At 40.6% G+C, this 12,418-nt stretch overlaps 1 pseudogene; it reads left to right on the top strand.

Annotated features, from left to right (window-relative positions):
* The first annotated feature begins 10,045 nt into the window (after positions 1-10,045).
* On the top strand, positions 10,046-11,173 carry LOC142433625 (glyceraldehyde-3-phosphate dehydrogenase-like; annotated as a pseudogene).
* Positions 11,174-12,418: the final 1,245 nt, after the last annotated feature.

Below are 12,418 nucleotides of genomic sequence, written 5' to 3'. Positions count from 1 at the left end.
CCATGATACTTTCAATATGCTTGACCAACACAATACTTCAAATGCACTAATTCTTCTTCAGTCTTCCCTGTTCAATGTTCAACTTTCACATGTATATGAGGTGATTGAAAATACCATGGATTGGGTGAGGCACATATGAGTCCTAAAAGCAGTATTCTTGCTTTTCAACACTTTAAAGAAGTTTTCACAGCAGATTTACCCAAAGAAATGTACCAATTGATGCCCTGACAGCTGCTTCCATGAGCATTGATTGCGGAACCAAGCAAGATGACAACTTCAATATTTTCTTCATTTATCATGATGTTACCTATTGGTCCATTTATGAGGACTTGGGGTTTTGGGTTTTTTTGCATAGAGTTGTAGCCCATACTAAAAGCTGAAATCCTTGATCTTCATCAGCAAGTGCTTCAAATCTTCTCACTTTCAGCAAGCAAGGTTGTGTCATCTTCATATCCCAGTTTCTTTTTTTAAAATCATTTTATTGGGGGCTCATACAAGTCTTATCACAATCCATACATACATCCATTGTGTAAAGCACATTTGTACATTTGCTGCCCTCAACACTCTCAAAATATTTGCTCTTCACTTAAGCCCTTGGCATCAGCTCTCATGTTGCCCTCCCTCCTCGCTCCCCCACTCATGAGCCCTTGATAATCTATAAATTATTATTTTGTCATGTCTTGCCCTGTCCAACGTCTCCCTTCACCCACTTTTCTGTTGTCTGTTGCCCAGGGAGGAGGTCACATGTAGATCCTTGTAGTCAGTTCCCCCTTTCTACCCTACCCTCCCTTGACACTCCCAGTATCTCCACTCTCTGCACTGGTCCTGAAGAGGTCATCTGTCCTGGATTCCCTGTGTTCCCAGTTCCTATCTGTACCAGTATACATCCCTAGTCTAGCCAGATTTGTAAGGCAGAATTGTGATCATGATAGTGAGGGTGGAGGAAGCACTTAGGAACTAGAGGAAAGTTGTATGTTCCGTGCTGCTACACTGCACCCTGACTGGCTCATCTCCACCCCGCATCCTTTCTGTAACGGGATGTCCGGTTGCCTACAGATGGGTCTTGGTTCCCCAGTCTGCACTCCCCCTCATTCACAACTATTTGATTTTTTTGTTGTTCTTTGATGCCCGATGACTGATCCCTTTGACACCTCGTGATCACACAGGCTGATGTGCTTCTTTCTTGTGGGCTTTGTTGCTTCTGAGCTAGATGGTCAGTTGTTTACCTTCAAGCCTTTAAGACCCCAGACACTATTTCTTTTGATAGCCGAGCACCATCAGCTTTCTTCACCACATTTGCTTATGCACCCATTTGTCTTCAGCTATCATATCGGGGAGGTGAGCACACAATGCACACCCCAATTTCTTAATAAGCCTACCTCCAATCCTGATACCACATTCTTCTTCATATAATCATGCTTCTTTGATTATGTGATCAACAATGCATTGAATAAAATTGAATAGATTTGGCCAGAGAATACAATCCTGATGAACACCTTTCCTAATTTTAAACCATGCAATATTCCTTTATTTTGTTTGAACAACTGCCTTTTGATTCATATTCAAGTTCCCCATGAGCATGATGAAATGTTCCCAAATTCCCACTTTTCTCAAGGCTGTCCGGAGTATGTTATGATCCACATAGTCAAAAGCCTTGGCATGGCCAATAAGACATAAGTAAACATCTTTCTGGTATTCTGCGCTTTCAGCCAAGATGCATCTGACATCAACAATGATATCCCTGGTTCCATGCCCTTTTCTCAATTCAACCTGAACTGTGGCACCTGTGTTGGACAAGGTTCTCTAGAGAGACAAAACCAGATTGCTAGTAATTATATATAGATATATTTATAAAGGTAGATATATAACACAAGAAATGAACCATTAAATTATATACAGATAGATAATACAAGAAATTAACAGTTAAATTATAAAGCAATGAGACACTAGCAGTCCTTTAAGTCTCGAGAGCCGCCAGTCCCTTTCTGTAGAGAGAGCTGGGCTATATATACCCAGGCAGCAAACAGCAAGGCAGGTCACCAACTTTCGGTCCCAGCTCCACAGACGAACATTCCAATCGTGTGGGCTTAAAGGGACCTTAACTTACAGTGACACAGTCCACAGGCTAGGCGTCCCACAGGTAGTGTCCCCTTTAAATTGAGGCACAGAACAAGCAAGGCAGGATACGCAGGTCTGATCATTAAAGAACGAGAGACAAGCAAGGCGAGGCTTACCGAGCCATTTATCTCTCCACCCTTCAATTAATCCTACTTGTGTTTATCAGCCAGGCTGGCACAATAAACTATCCCAGCAACTCTCTGTCAATGTACTGCTGCAAGCATTGTTGGGTGATATTCAACAAAATTTTACTTGCATGTGATATCAATGATATTGTTCTATAATTTGCACATTGTCCAAGTAGATATCTTCCAAATTCCCTTGCATAGACAAGTGCAGGCTTCCAGTGTTTCATCAGCTTTTGGAAACATGTCCATTGATATTCCATCAATTTCAGAATCTTGTCTTTGGCTAATGTTTTCAATGCAGCTGGAACTTCTTCCTTTAGTACCATTGATGCTTGGTCACATGCTACCTCTTGAAATGGTTAAAATGTTGACTCATTCTTTTTGGTACGGTGACTGTCTTCTTTCCATCTTCATTTGATGCTTCTTGCATCAGTCAATAGTTTGACCATAGAATCGTTCAATATTGCAACTTGAGACTTGAATATTTTCTTTTGTTATTTCAGTTAAGATATGCCGAGCATATTCTTCCTTTTTGGTTTTCTAACTCTAGGTCTTTACACATTTCACTATATTATTTGACTGTCTTTTTTTTTTCAAAACCATTTTATTGGGAGTTAATACAGAAACCATATCATTCCATAGTTTAACCATACGCAGTATTATTGGTCCCACAATCAGTTTCAAAACATTATTTTCCTTCCTGGACACCTTGACATCAGCTTCTTTTTATTCCACCCACCCCCCCCAAAAAGAAAACTTTATTCTACTTACTGCCCCTATAGATTCATCAATCCTGAGTTTAATATACTGAAAAACAGGAAAAAATACTCATCACAAAAATTCAAGATGGTTACTCCCTATGGTAGCTACACAATCTTGTGTCAACTTGAGGGTATTAAGAGCAAAGGGATGGAGTCTAGCATGTCAGTCGGGTCACAGCCTGATACCTCCTTATGGCCATGACCTTCTCATGAGGATTCTGGGAAGTTTCTCTCTCTCCTTCTCTCTCTCTCCTTCTCTCTCTCTTTCTCTCTCTCTCGCTCTCTCTCTCCTTTAATCTTCCTGTTGACAAGACACACAGAGACTTGCTGAGACTTCCAAGAACTAATTCTCTCTCTCTCTCTCTCTCTCTCTCTCTCTCTCTCCTTCACCTTCCCATTAAGGAGAGACACTCACAGACAGGGAAGAGTCACATGGTAACCCGCTCCAGCACTGAGATACTTCCACTGCCATTGGATCCACAAGACTTTGCACCTACCAGCCTGTGATCTTCCTGCATTTTGCATCATTGCATGTGACTGTGTGAGTCTGAAGAAGGATTTTGGGATTAGTACTGCACTTACAGTGTAATATCAGACTTACAGATTTGATTCTGACTGGGTTGGGATGCTTTCTTAATAAACAATTACTCTTTTATATAAAACTGTTTCTTATACATATATGAGTGCCTCTGGATTCTTTAGTCAACCAGGCCTAACACCCTACCCCCCCCCACCCCCAATGATATAATACATCTGAGATAAATCCCAATATGAACAAACAAAAAAATACCAAAAATGTTGGGAAACACATCAAGCTTAATGTGCATCCGTAGGGGAGTGGGTGTGTCAGCTGACAAGGTTTTAACTGTTCAAGTCATGTTTATCCTTTTGATCTTCTATAGTCATCTGTCCAATACATTCTGCTTAGTAACCAGTTTCTTCCTATCCTTTTATTACGGATAGAGAGAAATCACCAGATGCTTATTTCCTATGTAGATTCCAAAAATCTATCTTGGGCTCCCCTTGTCACCCACAGTCTTCTGCAAACTGGATTCTCACAATTTAGGGTCCTCTTGAACTGCCTTTCGAAATTATCTATTTAGTTTTGATTTTATCATTTCTTCCATTTGCCTTAGTTACTCTACACTTTAGAGCAAGTTTCAGAGTCTCTTCTGACATCCACTTGATCTTGTTTTTCTTTCCTGTCTTTTTAATGACCTTTTGCTTTCTTCATGAATGATATTCTTGATGTCATCCCACAACTCATAAGGTCTTCTGTCACTAGGGTTTAATACATCAAATCTGTTTTTGAACTGTTCTCAAAATTCTTCCATTTCAAGATCATAGTTTGTGTGGATTTGTTTTAATTTTTTTAGCTTCAACCTGAACTTATATATGAGCAATTGATGGTCTGTTCCACAGCCAGCCACCTTTCAGATGCTTATATTGAACTTCTTCATCATCTCTCCCACAGATGCAGTGAATTGGATATCTATGTATTCTATCTGGAGAAGTCTATATGTACAGTCTCTAGTTGTGTTGTTGAAAAAAATATGTATGAGATGGAGTTATTAATCTTGCAAAATTCTATCATGTGACCTCTAGCTTCATTTCTATCCCCTAGACTTTATTTTCCAACTACTGTTCCTTCCTATTTGTTTCCAACTCTTGCATTTCAGTCATCAATGATTATCAATGCATCTAGGTTGCATATTTAATCAATGTCAGATTGAAGTTGTTGGTATAATTCTTCATCACTAGCTTTTAGGGTTGGTGCATAAATTTGAATAATAGTTGTATAGATTGGATTTCCTTGTAAGGGGATATATATTATACTATCACAGACAACATTGTAGTACAAGATTGATCTTGAGATGTCCTTTTTGATGATGACTGTAATGACATTTCTCTTGAATCTGTCATTCTTGGGATAATAAATCAAATGGCTCCCTCATCCAGTCCATTTCACCTGACTAATGCATAGAATATCGATCCTTATGCATTCCATTTCAATTACTTTCAAATCCCCTAGATCCATACTTCATAATTTCAAAGTTCCAATTATTAATTGATGTTTGCAGCAGTTTCTTTTCATTTTGAGTCATGCCCCATCAGCAAATGGAAGTCCTGATGGCTTTGCTCTTGCAGACTTACTCCAGCCACATCATTATGGTTGACTCTACTTTGAGACGCCAACTCTTCCTCATATTCTGAGTGCCTTCTGACCCGGGAGACTCATCTTCTAGCCCTGTCTCTACCAGTGTTCTGATACTATCCATGAGGTTTTCAGTATCTGACAGTATTTTCATGCTTTCCATAAGGTTTTCCGTGACTAATTCCTCCAAAGTGAACAAACTACTCCTTCCTTGTAGCCTTTTCTTAGTCTGGAAACTCTGCTGAAACATGTTCACTTTAAGTAACCCTATTGATATTTGAAATACCAGTGGCAGAACTGTCAGCATCACAACAACACATAAGCCACCACAGTACAACAAACTAACAGGCAAATGGTGGGCAATGACTGTATAATATTTCCTTATGTAGATATGCAGGAAGTTGTCAAGGCTTTAAATTTCCTTGGATCCACAATCAAAGCCCGTAGAAGCAGCAGTCAAGAAATTAAAAGATGTGCTTCATTGGGAAAACTTGCTGCAAATTACCTCTTTACAGTGGTCAAAGGCAAAGATGTCACCGTAAGGACTAGAGTGCACCTCGCCCAAGCCATGACATTGTCTTTTCTTCTTTTTGTTGTAAATTAAGTGAAGGTTTGCAGAGTAGATCAAAAGTTTTACATTAAATAAGTCATACATATTTTGTTTCAACTTATATATTATAATCCCCTCAGTGTATCATCACTTATCTTACTCTCTCCTTGAGTTTTCTGAGGTCTTCATCACACTTTGCTACAACACCCATATCTTCAGTGATGACGGCACCTATTGAGCAGTGCCACGTCATAAAAATGAATTGCTCTTAGATTATTTCTGATTAAGCAAAAGCTAAAAATCCACTCATATCTCTAATGTATATATATATCCCTCTTCCCCTAGGGGCAGCAGAGCTAACCTCCATTGGACATTTGGTAATTGTAATAATAATATCATAAGTCTAGTCAATGGTATAGAATTTGAAGAACTATTGGGGAAAAAGAAAACATGCATGTATAATTCACTGCTATCAAGTCAATTTTTGACTAAAATACATGGAATGTACACTTGTATAGATTAAGAACTTAAGTGACTGAACACTGTCTAAGAATAAGGGTTATACACATGGCAAAAAATTCGATAATGCTCATTCATAAGGCAAAATTATGTCTGCAGTACTAAGACATATCACAAAAAAGCAAAGAGAGTATAAAAATAGCAAATAGGTTTAAGTTGCCAATTATTGAGCAACATCAAAAGCTTAGTGCTTATCCTTACAGTAGTGACCTCATACATTACTTTTCCTTCTGTGATTGACTAACTTCACTCAGCATAATGTTCTCCAGGTCCATCCATGTCATTTGGAGCTGTGTAGTTTCACCAATGTTTACAATGCACCGTATTCCATTGTGTATATGTTCCAAAGTTTCTTTATGCATTCTTCTACTGGTGGCCTTTTGAGCTGTTTCCAACTTCTTGTTATTGTGAACAGTCCTGAGATGAGCATGGGGTCCATCCATCTGTTTGTGTTGTCTCCTACTTCTTTAGGGTATATGGCCAGCACAGGTATTGCTAAATCATATTAGATTTCTATTCCAGTTGTTTGAGATAGTGCCACATAGATTTCTACAATGATTGTTCATGTTTACAGACCCTCCAGCAGTATATGAGTTCCAATTTCTTTCAACCATCTCCACAATTTGTTGTTTCCTTTTTTTTAATTGGGCTGTCATTGCCATTGTAGGTGATACCTCAGTGTTGTTTTCCTTTGCACCCCCAGGTGGCTGGTGACGCTTTCTCAAGTATTGTAGGCATCCTATCATGTGGGTCCAGTCCCTGAAGAAGGACATCATGCTTGGTAACATAGAAGGCAAGTGAAGAAATAGAATACCCCAAAGGAAATGGGTTGCCACAGTAACTACAACAATGGACTCAGCCATAGCCATGATTTTGAGGATGGTGCTTTGTTTGTTTTGTTGTATTGTACTCTCCATAAGAGTCAGAATTCACTGGACAGCATCTAATGGATGACAAGTTTAATCACCTGTGTTGAGACCTTTGAGTTGTCTACATCTTTTTATTTTTAAATACCGTGAGAGAAAAAAAGCCCAAAGACGGAAACAACATGGTTACAACTTTGAAAACGCTATGCTAAGTGAAATAAGTCAGACATAAAGTGACAAATATTCTCTGGTCCCAGTTATGAAATATCTAGGATAGACAACGGTATAGAGACCAAAGTTTATTAGTGGTTACCTGGAGTTGTGGAAAGAGGTAATGTAAGTTTTTTTTAATTGTTTTATTAAGGCCTCATACAACTCTTATCACAATCCATACATACATCAATTGTGTAAAGCACATTTGTACATTCATTGCCCTCATCATTCTCAAAACATTTGCTCTCCAACTAAGCCCCTGGCATCAGCTCCTCATTTCTCCCTCCCGCGCCCCCCACCCTCATGAACCCTTGATAATTTATAAATTATTATGTTGTCATGTCTTTCCCTGTCTAACGTCTTCCTTCACCCACTTTTCTGTTGTATGTTGCCTGTTTTATTAAGGCCTCATACAACTCTTATCACAATCCATACATACATCAATTGTGTAAAGCACATTTGTACATTCATTGCCCTCATCATTCTCAAAACATTTGCTCTCCAACTAAGCCCCTGGCATCAGCTCCTCATTTCTCCCTCCCCGCGCCCCCCACCCTCATGAACCCTTGATAATTTATAAATTATTATGTTGTCATGTCTTTCCCTGTCTAACGTCTTCCTTCACCCACTTTTCTGTTGTATGTTGCCCAGGGAGGAGGTCAAATGCAGGTCCTTGAAACAGGTTGCCCCTTTCCAAATCACTCTCTCTCCACCCTCCCAGTATCGCCACTCTCACCACTGGTCCTGAGGGGATCATCCGCCCTGATTCCCTGTGTTTCCAGTTCCTATCTGTACCAGTATACATCCTCTGGTCTAGCCAGATTTGTAAGGTAGATTTGGGATCATGATAGTGGAGGAGGAGGAAGCATTTAGGAACTAGAGGAAAGTTGTATGTTCCATCATTGCTACATCGCACCCTGACTGGCTCGTCTCCTCCCCAATCCCCTTCTGTAAGGGGATGTCCAGTGGCCTACAAATGGGCTTTGGCTCTCCACTCTGCACTTCCTCCCTCATTCACTATGATATGATTTTTTTTGCTCTGATGATGCCTGATACCTGATCCCTTTGACACCTCATGATTGCACAGGTTGCTGTGCTTCTTCCATGTGGGCTTTGTTGTCTCTGAACGAGATGGTCGCTTGTTTACCTTCGAGCCTTTAAGACCCCAGATGCTATATGTTTTGATAGCTGGGCACCATCCGCTTTCTTCGCCACATTTGCTTATGTACCTGCTTTGTCTTCAGCAAGTGTGTCGGGAAGTTGAGCATCATATAATGCCAATTTAATAGAAGAAAGTATTCTTGCATTAAGGGAGTACTTGAGTGGATGGCAAATGTCCATCTGCCACCTTAATACTAAACCTATAAATATATGCACATACTAAACCTATAAATATATGCACATAGATTTATTTCCCCATCCTCATATATAAATATATTTACATATGTGCATGCCTTTATTTAGACTTCTATAAATGCCCTTTGCCTCCTAGCCCTTTCCTCTATTTCCTTTGACTTTCCTCTTGTCCCATTATCATGCTCAGTCTTCATTTGGGTTTCAGTAATTCCTCTTGGTTACATTGCCCATGATCACACCCTACGAGGTAATGTAAGTTATTGCTAAAAGGATACTGGGTTTCGTTTAAGGGTGATGAAAACCTCTTGGAAATGAAAAATTATGTTAGCACAATATATTGAATATAATATAATAGATGCCCTTGAAATGTACACATAAAATGGTTGAAATAAAATAGCTTTTAAAAACTTACTGATCTGATAGAAACTGATGGAAACCTGGAGAGTTTGGCCCTTCAAATTTATAACTGAACGGACTCCCCGAGATGACTTTTCAGCTTATAAAGCACACAGTAGCACCTGTGAGGAATGGGTTGTTCAGAATAATCATTGATATCAGACTGTGTTAATCCAGGTTGACTAGAGAAACAAATCTGTAGAAACTCATGTGCATGTAAGAAAGAGGTTTATATACAAGAGTGACTGAATATTTAACAAACATTCTAGCCCAGTCCAGATGAAATTTATCCATCTGCTATTAGCCCATATGTCTGATACCAGTCTATATAAAGTCCTCTTCAGACTCACGAACACATGCAATGACGCTGAATGCAGGAAGGTCACAGGTCAGTGGGTGGAAAGTCTTGTGAATCAGTGGCATTGTAAGAATCCCCACGTGGCTTCTTCGGTTCCCAGGACATGGGGTCTATCAGTATAGTGCAATTTGTCGAGTCAGTAGAGCGTCCCTCTGGGAGTGAGTCTTAAGAGAATCTCTCTCCTGCCTCCAAGGAGGAAATCCAGGAATTCCCAGAATTTTCAGAAGTCCATGCCCACACAGAAGCTTCATTGGGTATAATCCAATTGACAGACTAGACTCCACCCCTTCACTCTTAATCCTCTCTAGTCCCAAATTGACACCAGATTATGTAAATACCACAGAGACCAAAAGGGCAGCATTTTTCTAACAGCAGAGTTCAGAATGCAGGAAGGGGCAGGAAATATGAAAGAATGGAACAAAGGAATTCACACAGAGACTGAGAAAGATGTTGTTACATAAAATGTCTATAAATGTTGAATGAAAAATTAATTTTCTCTGCAAACTTTCAGTCAAACTACAGTAAAATGCCAGATAAAAATATGCAGAGGCTCTCTGCTCCTCCTCGTGCAAGGCAGCCGCATCTTCCCATCCCCATGCAGTACCAACCCAATCCCGTATACACAATGATGAAGGTCAGAGTAAACGGATTTGGCCGCCCTGGACACCTGGTCACCAGTGCTTTCAACTCTGGCAACATGGACATTGTTCCCAGGAATGATCCCTCCATTGACCTGAACTACACAGTCTGCATGTTCCAGTATGGCAAGTTTAATGGCACCATCAAGGCTGAGAATGGAAAGTTTATCATTAATGAAAAATCTGTCTTCAACTTCCAGGAGCAAGATCCTGCCAACATCGAGTGGGGTGAGGCTGGTGCCGAGTATGTCTTAAAAGTCCACTGGTGTCTAGTCCTTTGAATAGCTCATCTTCCTCCACTCAGCCCTTTCATTATCTCTGGTCCCTCCTATTGATAAGCAAATGTGTTCTATCTTGCCTTCCCCTTCCTTTGTGCAGGAGAGGCTTGTGAGGAAGCCTGTCTCCATCTTCTCTGTTTCTTCTCTGTGTTTATGATTCCTGCCAGTTTCTCTCCACTGACCACCTCTTTTTAAAAAAAAAAAAAAAGAGTCCACTGGTGTCTTCATGACCTTAGGGAAGCCTGGGGCTCACTTGAAGGGTGGTGCCAAAACGGTGATCATCTCTGCCCCTTTGACCAATGCCCCCATGTTTGTGATGGGTGTGAGCTCCAAGAAGTGTAACAACTCCCTCAAGATTGTCAGCAATGCTACCTGACCCACAAACGGCTTGCCCATCAACCACCCCAGACCATCATCCACCACAACTTTGGCATCGTGGAAGGACTCAAGAGCATAGTTCATGCCATCACTGCCCTTCAGAAGACCGAGGATGGCCCTTCTGGGAAACTAGTGTGACGGCTGTGGAACTGCACAGAACACCATCGCCACATCTACTGATGCCGCCAAGGCTGTGGGCAAGTTTATACAGGAGCTGAGTCCTCACGCTCCATGTGTCAGTCATGGATCTCACCTGCCGTCTGGAGAAAGCTGCCAAGTACGATGGCATCAAGAATGTGGTGAATCAGGAATCAGGATGATCCCTTTAAGGGCATCCTAGGGAAACACAAGGACCAGGTTGTCTCCTGTGACTTCAACAGTGGCACCTACTCTTCCATTTTTGATGCTGGGGCTGGCACTGCCCTCAAAGCACTTTGTCAAGCTCATTTTCTGGTATGACAATGAATTTGGGTAGAGCAACAGAGTGACCCACATGACCTCCAAGGTGTAAAAGCCCTCCCAGACCACCACCAGCCCCAGGAAAAAAAACTAGAGGAAGAGTCCCTCAGTTTCAGGGGAGTCTTTTCGCCAACTCAATCCCCCAACACACTGAAAATAGCCCATCCAGACCCCCAGAAGGAAAAGGGGAGGGGCTTAGAGAACCCAACCTAGTCATGTATTATCAATAAAGTATGTATTATAATTAAAGTACACTGTACCCATCCTCAAAAAAAATTGCCAGAATACAATAGGTACGCAAACTAAAAAATGAAACAACAAAAAAGTTGAAATGGCAAACTTGCCTGAACACTGCTGCCCACAACAGCTTCAGTCTTTTCTGTGCACAAACAGAAGCTGGCCACGATCACCTTTCTTTCTGTGAATCTTACTTCTGAATAAATAGCAAACTCAAATCCAAGGACCATGTCCAATTTTTTTCTTTACTGCTTAAAACACACAAATTTAGACCTTTTTAAATGCCCTTTTCCTCCTAGTTCCTTCCTCTAATTCCTTTTACTTTCCTCTTGTCCAACTATCATGTTCAGCCTTCATTTGAGTTTCAGTAATTCCTCTCGGTTACATTGCCCTTGATCAAGCTCTACCAGACCTCTTAGACCCTCCTCGCCATAGATTTTGCATCATTTATTGTTCCCTTGTCCCTGAGTTTGTTAACACCCACTTCTTTCCCCCCCACCTCCCCCTCTCCCAGGTCACCCAGAACAGTCAGTCTCATTGTTTTCTCCTCTGGATTGTTTATCCCACCTATGTTATCTAGATAGACATTCTGAGATAATAAAATGCACAAAAACAAGGCAGAGCAAAACAACAACAACAAAAAAGACAAAAAGAAGAGGTCTAAATACATATATATGTCAATATATTTATATATAATTATGGGGAAACAGAACTATATGCATATATTAATGGGTTTAGCATTAAGGTTGCAGATGGACATTGTGCCTTGACTTAAGTATTCCCTCAACACAAGAACACTTTGTTCTAATAATACGGCATTCTGTGAGGCTCAACCTGCTGACATGACCGCTGAATACAAATGTGGTGAAGAAAGCTGATGGTGCTTGGCTACCAAAAGATACAGCATCTAGGGTCTTAAAGACTTGAAGTGGTCATCTGACTGAGAAGCAGCAAAGCTCACATGGAAGAAGCACACCAACCTGTGTGATGACGAAGTGTCAAAGGGAT

This window comes from Tenrec ecaudatus, chromosome X (assembly GCF_050624435.1).
Source record: "Tenrec ecaudatus isolate mTenEca1 chromosome X, mTenEca1.hap1, whole genome shotgun sequence".
Lineage (NCBI taxonomy): Eukaryota > Metazoa > Chordata > Mammalia > Afrosoricida > Tenrecidae > Tenrec > Tenrec ecaudatus.
Note: the sequence above shows the minus strand (reverse complement) of the source record. Positions and strands in the feature narration are given on the sequence as shown.